Source organism: Ptychodera flava, chromosome 2 (assembly GCF_041260155.1).
Source record: "Ptychodera flava strain L36383 chromosome 2, AS_Pfla_20210202, whole genome shotgun sequence".
In the NCBI taxonomy this organism is placed as follows: Eukaryota; Metazoa; Hemichordata; class Enteropneusta; family Ptychoderidae; genus Ptychodera; species Ptychodera flava.
Genome location: NC_091929.1, coordinates 15,636,725 through 15,651,831, shown reverse-complemented (window position 1 = coordinate 15,651,831; position 15,107 = coordinate 15,636,725). Strand labels below are relative to the sequence as shown.

Genomic DNA, 15,107 nt, shown 5'->3' with positions numbered 1-15,107 from the left:
GTTCAGCTTTGATGCATAAAAAAGGTGACCTTCCCCATAGGCATACACAAAATTGTATGACCCTTCAAAAATGCTTGCGCGAAAAATGGCGACCCAACCCCAAAAACACCGGCCCACCCCCCTGTAAATTGTGTCCAGTCCCTAACACCACGCCCGCCCATACCCTGGTTGCAATGCAGAACCCACAGTACACTCAGTAGGACAGTTTTCGGACAGGGTTGTGAATTTTGCTTAGTGCGTATAGTGAATAGTGCGTAGTAGTCGGACTGCTATCATAGTAATCGGATGTCGTATTGGGAATGTGATTATAGGGGCTAAATATTTATATTTTGAAACTTCAAACCCCCTTTTTTCAATTTCGCTGTGTTTAGAAAACTGTATGTAAAAATTCCGTGATAAATTCGTTACATTCAATCCATGGACGACACAACTATATTTCGACGTGTATGGTGCTTACATATAGGACATGGGCTATCTCATTGTGTTGCTTTTGACACCTTGTATTGTACTGTGTGGTAAACTTCGCCAAGTTTGTATTGCCCGAAATAGCTTCTACCGGAAAAAAACTATTCAAAATGGGACAGCAATGTCACCTAACTTAATATGCTGTAACATGACTTGTAAAAAGCTGTCAATACATAGCGACGTGAGTACAACAAACAGCATGTCATTAAATGTCCGAAAACTGAGGTTGTCCGAAAACTGTCAGACTGAGTGTATAACGTGACCAGCTTCGAGTAAGTTGTTTTGAAAATTGTTTATGTAATTACTTAGGGATATACAAGCTTCACATTCTTGTGTTGCTGTTGGTCGGTTATTATTGTTGTAGTCTATAAAAATATTGATTGTGCCCGTGACAACTCCAGCTTCCACAAATTCCGTGGACATGTACAACCGGAACATGTCCAGTACCATAGTCGCTTGTGGTGCAATACACAACAGCCACGGTGTGGTATATTTGATGCTGACGGGCATTGCTTCCAGATTGTCTCGGTTTCAACCAGGAAATGTATTTACTTGCATCAATGATTTACGTCCATGTTGAGAAGTACTGGCTGCATGATACAGCCGGCCGGCCATATGGCTAGCTCCGTGGCACAAACGGCCATGAAATCCACGACAAAACAGAAATATTTGCGACAACGTCATGGAATCGCAGCCTGGTTAGAACGCTGGTCACTGTACCATATCGAAATAGAACCGAGTCATTCTTTTGGTCACTCCTCTGATCATTGCAGCTGTTCTTCAGCAAGATCATTATTTTTTGACACTCAGATTTTGTTGTTCTGCAGTTAACACTGCAATACTTGTTTTTGCTTGTTTTTTTAGGTGAAAGCAGTCACGGCTGATGAACTTTGTAGAAGGGGGACTGGATTGGTATGTTGTATGGTGAACTCTGTTGAGCACATCTTGAAGATCTTGGGAAAAACAGTACCAGTTCATTTCTTTGAAGGAACTGGAATTCATTCAACTGGACTCAGTAGAAATAGTAAACAAGAATATCACATGTGGGCGTTCATGTAGAATCAATGGGGAAGATCCAACCTGACTCAGTAAACATAATAAACAAAAAATAAAGGAACAACATATCACCTGTGTGCGATGATGTAGAATCAATGGGGAGAGGATGTTAAAGGCTGCTGCTTCATCGTATAAGGGGAAATAGATATGTATACATTGAAAAGCTCTACATGTAAGGAAGGAGTGACGTTTAAATAATAAACTTTCATGAAATTCAGGCATCATGTTATTTGTTAATGTATTGGTTTCTATGCCTCTTTAAAGTCCTCACATTTTTAAATAACTTTGGAAATTGCAATTCATACCTTGGAAATTGATCATGTGAACATTTAGTTTGGTTACCTAAAATAATTCGTTTGAACCAAACAATGTCATGCAAAAACTCCTACAAAATGGAATTTCGACCACAAATATTATTGGAAAGCTGCTGACGAAAATACATGAAAGTTATCAAACTTGGAGCGACTTTGAGTGTATGAACTCTGTGTGTGATTTGTCTGATTGTGAGCACTTCAATGTCATGAGGTCTTGTCTCAAGTGTAATTTCAACTTATAAGCTATTCAGATAAAAGCAAGACTTTTGGGATAGTATGATTTTCACTACATGATATAAAAGTAAGGCCAAAGTATTCAGAAATTCTTTGTATTGTGTCCGCACGTTGGCCGTTTTTGGCTTGACCTCCCAGCTTTTCTACCAAAACATCTTTGTTAAAAAGAGTATGTAAAAATGTACTCAAAACACATGCTTGCACAGTTTTACATTGTAGTGTTAATTATGAAAGTGGAACGGAAGTTCACGCTATGGGCCTTGAATTTCTTGCAGAAACTTTTTTTCTGCTGCATGATGTGCAACACTGCAAAGCAGCTAATATTTTGATAATGAACTAAATGACAGAATAACAAGGAATTAACGAAATACCATTTCTGTGAGTAGTGCATGCTGTCAAGATAACCCACAATTGAAATGTGGTAGCAAATACGGGTACAGGAAATGTATTTTAAAATTGTAAAGACATTGAAAGGGAACCACCAAGTTGGTTGATACATCTGTATAGGAAAAATATATTCGGCTAATAATAAATATTTTGTCCGATAAATTGTTGAACTGTAAAAATAGATTCCAATATAAAGTCCTCTTTCAAATTATTGTTAAATATATTGGTGAAGACTAAAAAAGGTAGCCCAATATATTGCTGACTCTCATTACATTGTCCAATTTATTGGAACATGTAAAAAAATTGTGACATACATTTGAAAAATTAAAAAAGTTGGCAAATTTTTTTGCCAAACAGCAACTTTTAACCTGCCCTAATCTTAAAATAAAGTGTTATTTGAAAGTTCAGGTCGTGTTTTGAAAGGTTCACAGTGGGGAGAAAATGTATGTACACACAAACAGTCTGAGAAATGTACCTTTCCAAAATGCAATAGAAATTCCGAAAATAAATCTTGAACCTGGCGATTTGACCTAGTTTAGGCGCGGAGGTCACCTTGCCAACGTCCTCGCTATGGCGATCGTTGCTGTGGGTCCATAGCTGCGGTGTTTTGGGACGGGATTTCTGTCTTTTTCGGGCTAGTTTTGACTTTTACGCGGGGTTAAAAATGTAAAAGTCAAAACCTGCCCGTGAAAGGCAGAAATCCCACCTGAAAATCCCACAGTTATGGACTCACAGCTATGGCGATCGATGAGAATACATTCCGAACGTACTTGCTTTGGAAGCAGATAGTGAAGCAATTGAAAGCTTCCGTAAATTTGGAGAGTAGCAAATTCAATCAGCATCAAACGATGTACAGAAGCAAAGCGAACACCAAGACGGATGGTTACCGAGTGCATGGAGCAAGAAACGGAGTCCAGCTCCGTGCCAAGCCTATAACTGACGTAATATTCTTCTCTAAGGTTCAAAATTAAAGAAATCATGCAATTCTGGGATAAAAAACGTAGTTATCAGAAATTATTGAAACTTATCTCAAAAACATCAAAATTATGCATGAAAATGTCACGCATCTACGTTAAAAATGTCAACTGTCATGATGTGGATTATCCGAATGGGTAAATTGCAGCATGAAAAAATCCGATCTTTCAAAGATCAAAATAAAGACAATGTTGCAGTGAAATTCGTTGTAGTCATCAGTATAACTCTTCCGAATAAAAAGCATCATTCATTTGGACCATGCTGTGAGCGATGAAATCGCTCGTGTCAAGAGAGAAAATGATCGGCCTTCGAGTTAGCTGGACTGGCATTGGCAACTATGGCAGATATGACATCAGGATCGACACCAATTTGTATACGATGCTATTTTTTTGTGAGTTTTGTTGTAATTTCATCTATTTCGACAATTATTACATGGGTATCAAGAGAAAAAATGCTTCTATCGCAGAGAGTCGTTGAAGTCACCGAAATATCACATGGAAGTAGTTTGGAATCACAAAAGTATCACAGTACAGTGTCATATCGTGTTATCATTATATCATGCTATTAGTAATTATCGTCGCTATTAGGGCTTGTGACTCAAACATGATTTGCTCACCCCTTAGAAAGGAATCATGTTCAGACCATTAAAGTTAAGCCAAAACTTCTGTACGTTAGACATTTTTTATTAAAGACTAACTGATGACTCTCAATTGCCCGTGTTTGGGATAAATAAAGTTCTATTGAATTGAATTTAATTGAATTGACAGGGAAAGAAAACAGCTGTCAAATTTCATTGGGAACTGCCTAACTTATTACAAAGTCCAATTACATTGAACTTGTGATATGTAAAATTATATCATACCAGTATATTGATGGCGCAAATGCAGCGATCTGATTGGTCGAGACGCGAAAAGAACTGTGGTATATTGGCGATATACCACGGCTGGCACACGCGTGAGCTCTCGGCAAGAGCCAAAATCCTTTTTTTGACATTCTATGCCAGAATTTCAATATACTGTTATGATATAATAGCAATAAATCACACCCAGCGAAGGTATACCACTCGATTTTGACCAGTTCACTTCATATATGCACTCGCTATCGCTCGTGCATATATGTCGTGAACTGGTCAAAATCTCATGGTATACCATCGCTGGGTGTGCTTTATTGCTTAAGTAATATCTGAGTTTTGTCATACTTTAAAGCATTTTTGGTCTTGTCAAAGCACGCTAGTAGTAGTATAACATCAGGCACGGTCCCTCCACAAAAACAGGGCCGTCATGTTGTTATAAAACTGAACATTCCAGCTTTTGGCCATACAAATTTTGACGTGGGCACTATACGGTCTAGGCCCCGAGAACCGTATAGTGCCCACGTCTATGAATATTCAGCGTGAACGAGGGCGATAAAACTACAAAGAATGCTTCGGATAAGGCTGGCAGGAACGCAAACAAATTATCCCCACTCTATCCCAAATTCTACACTTGGCTCTTCTAAGTATTTCTCTGCACTCCCACCTGGTCAGTCCACAACGACTGGATTTTCGGTAGTTCAGAACGGCGACACCAAACGATGTTTCCATTGTCCAATGAGTTGAAACGGATACTAGCGAACTATTAAAGTGCATGTTATGTTGTAAAATACCAAAGTCACCATTTTTGGTTGAAAATGAAAAGAAATGCGTTGCGACACACGATAATTTCGAGCCCCAAGGTCCCTCAAACAACGGCCATAAGCTTACATGAACGCGCTCGCGTTAGTCCGTACACTCTAAGCTGACATTGTGGGTGTGCCCTACACGTCAGCGACGAGTGCTACGCTTGCGATCGTGTCGATCGGTAAGACGGTATGACATGTATCAATGGTCCAGTTTAAGTGACTTGAATGACTACAAAACTGATGTTTTCTCCGTTGTTATGGACAAGGGTCCGGCATTCACAGGTGCAGAACATTTCGGCCAATGGGACATAACACTAAAACAAAAACTGACCAACTTTGCCTGTTTGTAAGCGCTAGCGTTCCCGGGCACAAGGATTCACTCCGCCCGTACCCCGGCCTCTACCTCGATCCCAGCTTTGTATTAAGCCGTTTTTATTTATTTGTTTTTATCCTTTATGTAAGCCTAGTGTAAAGTCAGTCGTCCAATTTTGACATATTGAAGTCTAATTTTGATATGCTGACTTTTTCACAGACAAACAAAAAAATGCTTACATGCCGGCTGCCTGTGTAACGCCGGGAAAACACGGAGACTGTACGCAACTCACGGCTAACATTGCCGGCCAACTTCAAGAATCATGTCTCAATTTTCTCCATACTCCTCAGATGAATCCGAGTACAATTTTACTGACAGTATTACGCTATTGCCAACAAGTCATGTTATGAGGGACTGTGTATACACAAAAGTTTTCAATTTCATAAACCAGAATTCAGATCTTTCCGTTCAAGTGATGAAGTTTCTCTTAAATTCAACCAACAAGACTCAAATTATGGTGATCGTTCTTTCTCATATGTCGCTGTAGCTGCAGCCATAGCTCTCGTCCGTTGCGACGGAAAAACTCTTTTTCCGTCACACGACTTGCAGCTTTCCCTTTGCAATCCAAAGTCGACCGGGAAAACGAGAGCTTCGACTGCACAGCTGAATGCTGCTTCCTTGTGGAGTAGACTTTCTAGTCATATACGTCAGCAAGTTTTAATGTCTTGACTAAAGACCTGCTTCTTTGAGAAAGCATATAGTCATGCGACACTGTGTAAACCGCCAGTGAAAATTTTCTTTATGCTTTGTCTATAGAAAACTTATAATAGGTGATTGTGCTCAGCTCACGTCTGAACAAAGCGTTCAGGACCCGATACACAAAATGTTACACTTGTTGGGGGTGTTCGTGATAAGTGGAACGGCGTTTCTGTCCTATCACTGGCCATGCTTGGGTTAGGCGCCAATTTCAAAATTCATTGTTATCAGTCAGTACATATTGACACACACACCCACTAACTCATTAAGCTGGCAAAATCTCTTGCAGAAATTTGTATGGCAAAAAGCTGTCATGAAGCACTTACACTGCAGATCATGCGATCGACCACTTCGACTTTGTTAGAAGTTAGAAACGGTTTTGCAAGCTAATACCACAGAACAATTACAAAATTACAAAATTAGTGTGATGAATTTCACGCCGAGGTTTGTTTCTATGAAATGGCAAAAATCGCTCGGAAATACAAGACGACGAACGTTCCAGAGGGTTGACTTTGACTGCAGCGGAAATAGGTCAAACTGACGACATACATATAATTACGCATTCGCAAGGAAACTTCCGGTGACATAAAGAAAGGGTCTATTCATTAGCATAACGGTGTAAGCAAAACACACGTGGATATTTGCTATGCAATATACTATTAAGCGACACTGACCTCGTGCATTCGGGAATTAAAAATCTGTGAACGTGTATAAGTAAAATGGAGCAAAAAAAAAAATACAATGAATTTAAGCCATACGACCCGCATGCCCAGGGAAACCTCGAGCTACTGTACTGCAGCTAAGGTGCTCGCACATGCATAGCTGTATCACATCAATTGAAACATAATTCCTTTGGACGTTAAGTCCTGATGTAATTTTGATTTAAACCACAATGTCTTCAGATCGCCCTCAGTTGCTCTTTTTAAGAACATCTTCAATAGTATTCCCAATTAAAAGTTTTTTTAAATTTACGTTTCATGTACCTAACATTAGCAATGTGACTTCGCTGCATAACTCCGCGTTTTCCTGGGTAGACGAAAAAATTTTAATGAAAGAGGATAATGATGATTACACTATTTTCGTGGCTTAATATTGTTTACCGGAAATCGGCATTCTACGTTCACTGAACGCGCGCAGGTTTTCTTTTTTTTTTTTTTTTTTCAGTATGTAATTTATCCTTTAGTACATACCTCGATGTGAGTGTAAATCAGTGCATTGATTTGAATCGGAGCATCCGGGGAGTTAGCGGGCCGGTTAACAATCTATTGACTGGTTTCCGTGGATACCCGGTCCAGTGAAGCCCCTCGACGTTTTCGACGTCAAGTAGACGCTCAATGCTAGATTAAAATATTTACGCGCGCACTGCGATTTGGATTTTCGTTAAAATCTGCTTAATGCTAATCGACAATGGTAAAATTATCTGACAAGGACCTGCATGTAACTAAATGTTACATGGCGTTAACTGTGAAGAGGCAGGTAATAAAAATATTATCGCCTGAATACATAGGTTTATGTGCCCTCGCAGCAGGAGACAATTTGCCCTCCTGGCGTAGGGCAAATTGCCATCTGCTCTCGGACACATAAACCCATGTTTTCAGGCAATAATATATAATGTGGACTGCATTCTGGAACATAGTCGATTTTGTTCAGACGTAAAATATGACTTTGTTGGTTGATGTTGATATGATCATATCTTTTTTCCCCTTGCTGAATATTATTATTTGATTGCAATCAAAGTTAGGCCGATAAAATAAGTCAATAAATTTTGATGAAATGCAAGGAAGGGAGGAAATCCATTCAAGTGTGTGATCTTTGATATGTAATGATTTTTTTCTGCATATTGTTTCCAGATATCAACAAATATTTTTTTGGAATGTGAAATATTGACAAAAAAACTAAATTTTTACCAAACTTGAAATTTTTGAATTTTTTTCCCAAAGTGTAGATATCAGCACAGGTGCATTTTCTTTAACTCAATCACCAATATTTTTTACTGCAATATCTACTTTACTTACTGGCAATATAATCTTGACGACACAGTTTATCATTTTGTACTAAAACTATTTATTTCTAGGTTTTTACCCCAAAATTTACATACATGTGCCAATGCATTGTGTACTATGTAATTGAAAGATTTATTTGAATGGTCTATTCAAAGTTGTCAGTAGGTAATTTTCTCTTCAGAACAGTATGTATGAACATGTATTTTTGACCAAAAATTGATTTTTCTTGCACAATTAGAAAAATTTACATGATCATGCCAATGCATTCTATGGTGATGCTTATTGAAGGATTTGTCCATACCAGGTATACAAAATTAACAGTAAGTTTTTCACTGTGCAAAATATATGAATTTTTCATTGCTTTCTCATATGAAGATTTATTTCCTCTTCACTTGCCAGATAATGACCGTAGAATTTCACCAGTGTACATTAATTGAAGATCATCTAAGACAGTAAAATTAATACTGAATGTGGTTTCATCTTTCAAACGCAATCTGTACGGTAACATTAATATTACATGTGGTTTCATCTTTCAAACGCAATCTGTCAGTTCATTCACTGTCACTGCCAATGTCTGAAGCGCTGTCATCTCCTTGTCCATTTTCCTCATCGTTCTGTGTGTTTGAACATTAAACACATTGACATAACTCTGTGCATAGCAGGTCCACTTCTCTTAAAGAACATCTTGACGAGCATCCGACTTCTTGCATTTACAGCTCACAAAGTTGATAACAGAATCTGGTGCAGTGGGAAGTGTCATCCACTGGATTGATACATCTGAGTCTTGCACTATCCATCCATGTCCATGTTGGCTTGGTGCATCCATTTTGGCTGGCAAACATCGCCTGTAGATTGCTGTTTGGTAGTTTGCACGCTGTGTATGCAATTTCAGACTATATCTGTTAGGAGGGAGGGCACCATCATTTTGTGAACCACGACGGAAAGCAATTGTATCTTGCTTCATTTACATCACTGCACCCATTTTGGCCATACACATCACACACAAATGGTTCTATTTGTGTAAACAATTCATCAGAAAGTGTCCATGCTGCCACAAGTTGTTGGAATGTACTTGTATAGTTATCATTAGCCAGTAACATATTTGCCATCTCTCTCTTACCCTTGCCTTTGAAAGCACTTACACTGTCACAACCTGAGAACACATGAAGACCAACGAGAGCTTGTGCAGTTTCATCTCCCAATGCCTCTACTACCTTGTTGATGCGTATTATCTGACCATTTTTGCTGGTTTGATGTACTATCAGCTGGCTCTGTAATTGATGAGCACAACTCACAGCTAACATGAAGACATCTGTGTCAGGACTGCGAATGACAATGTTGTCTACCTCCCCAGAGTGTGATGCATGTTCAGCATGAAGTAGTAGTCTTGAGTCAGCCTCTTCATGGTCACACTGCAATTCTGGTACTGCAGTTACATCCATGACACCATTTGCTGAACGCAATCTGTAGCAAAGCTCACCCTGGTAACATACATGGTGATACCCTGCAGGCACTCTGATTCATATTCTTTCCATGATTCAAACAGAAAGAGTAGTAGAGATTCCTTATTCTTACCAGACGCGAAGGAATTTTTTAATTGCCTTGGCGTGTTCAGGGATGGACGTGTGATGCGAATCTCATTGAAGGTACTAGTGGTGGCTCGACGTTTTCTTTCTGCATTCTTTATGGATGGTTCTGTGTATTGATCAATGACGAAGTCTATTCTTGTGGCGCCATACTTTGACGCAATTGCTCTCAACTGGTAAAATATGCTGGCTGGGAATTCTCCAAAAGTAGCTTGCACTTCACTTTGCATCTGTATTAAGGCCATGGCATCGACTAGAACAGCACATTTTTCTTCGAGATTATGGTCCACAACTGCATCTGGAAAGGTGGATTGAAGATGATGAGCCAGGACAGCCTTGTTTGTCTTCGTCATTGTTTAATCAAAGTTGGCTAACATTGCTGGGACATGGCCAAGAGGATAGGTCATTACCTCACGAAGATCAAGGTGTCGCACATGTGCAATGACCAGCATTACGGTTTTCTTTCAGAGATAGCGAACTCGTGGTAATTTTGAACTTTGCTTTCTTGGCAAGATTAGCAGATTTCTTATCCCTCAGGACTGACATTTTGTAAAACAAATCCTTTGATCCATGTATTAAACGCTCTTTATTAAATTGTTGGTAAGCCTCTTCACCTTTGAAATATGCAGTGGTGAGATCTGTTGTGATTTCTTCACAGCCAATGTACCAGCTGTAAGATGAGCAAGCAGGTCATCACTATCACCAGTAAATGGTGACCCCATCGACAGCAAGGTTGATATCACCTCTTGTACATCAGACTCATCTTTTCTTCATTCTAGACTGTGTCAGGTCTTTGTGATCTGACTGCTTGTCTGTCTTACCAGCTTGGGTGAAGCATGCTGCTGCAATAGCTGAACGTGCTGGATGACTGAGAATCCATTGGTGGAGTGCACCCTTGTTTCGTGTGAAACCAACCAGGCCACCCTTTGTCTTTGACTCACGATTGAATGTTTGCTCAATAATTTGATCACATGGCGTTATTGAGAATGGATGGTCGACAGATCGCTGCACGGCAAACTCACCTTCACAAAATTTCTCATATACATTTGGGTGTGTTTGACGCAAGGCTGACATTTCTTGTATATAAACTGGAAAATAGCGTGAATAGTTAACTCTACCATACGCAAAGTACCACGGTAACATCTTTCTTAGTGTGGATAGATGTCAATGCCAGTTCCCTCACGTGTTGTTCTAATGAAGAGGAGTAGAAGCTGTACCATTTCCAAATAGGAATTCCACAAAGCATAATTGATGTTACTTTCACAGCACTTCTGTACATGGTCTGCGTAATTCTGTAGTAATTGCTTAATTTCTTCTGTCTCCACTTCATCGATTAGCGAATGGGGGTAGCTTTCACGGAGTTGGATAAGGCTAGTGATCACTCTTAAATGTTCCTCTTCAGTCAAGCTGTCAAGGAATTCATTGAAGCGGACACGGTGCATAGCTTCAGCGACCAGTTTATGGCAGCGAACACTTCTGTTGTAATGATGCCACTCATAACACCATTGGCAGAGCCTTGGGCTAAAATACCGGATTTTATCATTATATCTTTAATCCAGCATCTCTGAAGCGCTTTCCTACTGTAGACAGAAATGACATTGCTGTGTAAGTTCTCCAAGACGTAGAATTAGACATTGTGTATACTCTTCATTCTTCCAGCGTATCTCTTGTGCTTTTTGAATAAATTGCTTGATCCATGGTGACAACAATACGTTGCAGGCTGAGCTTATTGGCGATGTCAACACTTCTACTGAGTATTGTGTTCATGGAAGACTTGTCTGTTGGACTGGCGTCAATCACCGGCAGATAACCAATTTTGCTGACAGGTGGGATGACACTGCCTGACAGTTTCTGATTAAATCCAGTCCATGAGGTAACAGGTTACATTCCTCTCCCTCAACCTTAAAAGTAAAAAATAAAAGTAGCTCAGTATGACTGGCAAATATACAAAACAAATTATCAAATTCATACAATTGACATGTTTTCTGAAAATACTCAATATAATTACAAAGTATACAAACCTGTACAGTCTTGCATAACCAGAATGCCAAGTATTTGTTCAATGGGATTTCTTGTTCTCTGCCCTGATTCAGGAAAATTTCATCCACATTAGAACCTACAGGTACATTGAAAAATATGGCTTTATTCTAGGGGCAGTTAAACATTGTAGTGACGTAACAATATTGCAAAACTACAACAGTTCTTGTCCCATATGTCAGCACTATTTGTATAATGCTTGGGAAATGCAAGTATAAATGTCACAGTGCATTAAATATTAAGTTGTTTAACACAGGGAAAATTTAATGTGTAAATAGAGGGGATATAAACAGGAGTACTTATACTATGATGGACATGTGCAAAATGTATTGTGTTTACTGTTTACACACCTTTTCAAATGTTTAATGAAGGGAAGGGTTTATAAAAACACATTGAATGTATGGGACTGTGCATGTAAAAAGTTTGAGATGTAAATGAGTTGTGCATTTGTTTGTGCTACTCACAACGATAATGTTTGACCATGCCTGCATCGAAGACAATGACTTTGATGATTTTATAGTTCATAATGTACAACCTGACGGTGCAGGGCCATGGCGTGGTCTGTCATAGTATTCAATAATATTAGTGGGTGGAACTTGAAGCGTCCTTTGCTTTGACTTGGTGACTGCTACTGATATCAAAGGGTTGCTGTCATTGGGTATACTGTTTACACACCTTTTCAAATTGTTTAATGAAGGGAAGGGTTTATAAAACACATTGAATGTATGGGAAGGGTTTATAATAGTTCAATAATATTAGTGAGTGGAACTTGAAGCGTCCTTTGCTTTGACTTGGTGACTGCTACTGATATCAAAGGGTTGCTGTCATTGTCATCTGTATCATCTCCAAGACTCCTCTGAATTATAATTACATTTGTATTGTGAGTTGTTCCTTCCCTGAAACAGAAATTGTGTCAGAAGATGTTGTTTGCACTAATGATCTACTTGAAAGAAAATAACTTTAATAGTACCACATTACCAAATACATAAACAAATGCAGAACTACTGTCACAGTGGTATTTGAGACCTGAGTAATCTGCTGTACTTACCACTGATTGTCTCTTCACCAAAATCATTATTATCCCATACCAATGTTGTAAAGAGTTCTTGACAAAAACCTGGTGGCAAACCATCGCCATGGAGTTGTTGTATAGCTAGTGCTGTGTGACTCATGCTTTGATACTTTTGAGTGTGAAACACAGTGCCCTAACCATGAGCAGTCCTATTAATGATGAAGATCCAGTCACATGACGAACTGCCATACCAAGTGACAAGTGTTTAGGTGTGAGTTTCCGTCCTTGAGAAGACAAGAATATCATGTCCTGACAAATTGATAACAATTTGTTCTCAACATCAGCTTGGACATCAACACGTTCTTGTGAATGGAAGTCCTGTGATAGGCATTAACAAGTTTGGTGGGTACAATATATCTACTTCTCTGGATTGTTAGATCTTCTGCACGAGGAGGCCACTCTGCAACACCTTGAGCTTTCTCTAGAGTGGCATGAATATTCATGGCAGAGTGAATCATCTCAAGCATTTCATGCTGCTGACTGTTAGAGTGTGCTGGCAATGACTGTGACTCTACTTCATCTTCTTCGCTTTCAGAATCTGTAATGAGTAACGTTCAGGATCCGGCCATCTGAATCTGATTCTTTGTGAGCCAAATCGTCGTTTGAGTCTCTTTTTTAAATACACTTTTTTGTATGATGATGCATCAATATCTTCAATGTCATTGATCATTTTAACGAAGACATTTCTCAACACGTTGATTGGAACAACTGCTTTATTATCTATTAGTCTCCTCTGCACTACTTCATCACAATTTTTTTGAAGGATGGTGCACACATGATACCACTTTCTTCCTCTGTTTTCTTCTGGTATGAATAAGTGACACATCTGACATAACTTTGGTAGCATGATTTGTGATACTTCACTTCAATACTGACCAAGTCTTGACCTCTCAACTGCAGTAGAAGTTTCTCGTCTTTCCTAAATTTGGCAGCTTTAAGTAATGTACATCCGTCGGTTTCACAAGCGACAAGTCTCTCATTTGACCTCTTTCTTGAAATCGGGTCAACCCTTCGTTTCTCACCCTTGCATAATATACACATCGGTGGCAGTACGTGTATACTTCTCCGCTTGGCTGACGAAATGGATCTTGAACTAGGGTTTGACCTTAAGTATCGTTTTACGGGAGACACTTGTTGTTCACTGTCATCATTCAGTTCCGTCGGTTCACTTGTGGCAAGCGTTTTACGTAGCTTACCTTTCTCTCTGCGTTTCTCTGCCTGTGCAAGCCGGTGTTTACTAGTGAAACACTGATAGCATACAGGGTGAAAGCCGGTCAGATCTCTTGCTTTAGGATCCATTGCAGTGCAATCCCCTGCTCCAACCCATCGGAGCTCTTCCAAAGCTCTGCGCATTCCATTAATTTTGCCCAAGAGCGGTCAGTAAAAGCCTTGATCGGCTCGTCTTGTATGTCACTGACGTGACACACACACTCCCTGCTTGTGGAGGTAGCCATTTTGGATTGGTTTGTATTGGACTACGTGATTGGCTTATTGACAAATCCACCAATGAAAACGCTTGTTGCTCAAAAGCTTTAACATTGATGATGACCTTTGACACTTATTAGCATACATTATACATTTTTAACTTTTCTGCCTAATTTCACGCAAACGGACAAATTGAGTTAGTTAAAATATCAAATTTCTATTTCTTTGTGGTGGCAACTCAACATTTTGGCTAAGTGGAATTAAACTTAGAGTGTAGACAACTTTTTGAAACGATAGCCTGGGTGGTCCCACAGACTAAGGGACCGAGCACAATTAACGGCAGGGGGGCGGAAGAGAAAATGGGGGGGGGGCCACGAAAAAAAATGAGTGTTCTTGGGGTGGGCCATGAAAATTCCAGGGAAAGTAAGGGGTGGGCCACCAAAATTGTTTACAACATGACAGACAGAAAATATTTTTCAGCATTTTTATTCCTTGTTGAAGCTGGAGTTCCTTGTTAAACTTCTTGTAGCATGATGAAATACCAAGTCTTAAACCTCACAATGCAGTTGTTATGTGTAAAATGAGCAATATTGTTATTGAAATTGACTTCATTTGTCAACAGTAATAATTGTTGGTAATGATACAGAGGCTCGGTTGAAACTGGTTATTTCATCATGCTATAGAAAATCCCTTATAGAACAGGAATGCCTGTCAGTACCATGTGAAATTAGCATTCACATGGCCAGTTGGCATGGCTTAATGCATGTGCATAGGGAATAGGCAGTCAGGCAGTCCACATTCATTTCAGAAGCACATGGGTAACAT

General features: G+C 39.4%; 1 protein-coding gene across 1 annotated transcript in view; it reads right to left on the bottom strand.

Moving 5' to 3' along the window:
* Window positions 1-15,107, bottom strand: part of LOC139115704 (uncharacterized) — a 381,257-nt gene that overhangs the window by 183,005 nt on the left and 183,145 nt on the right. The window lies entirely within an intron of this gene.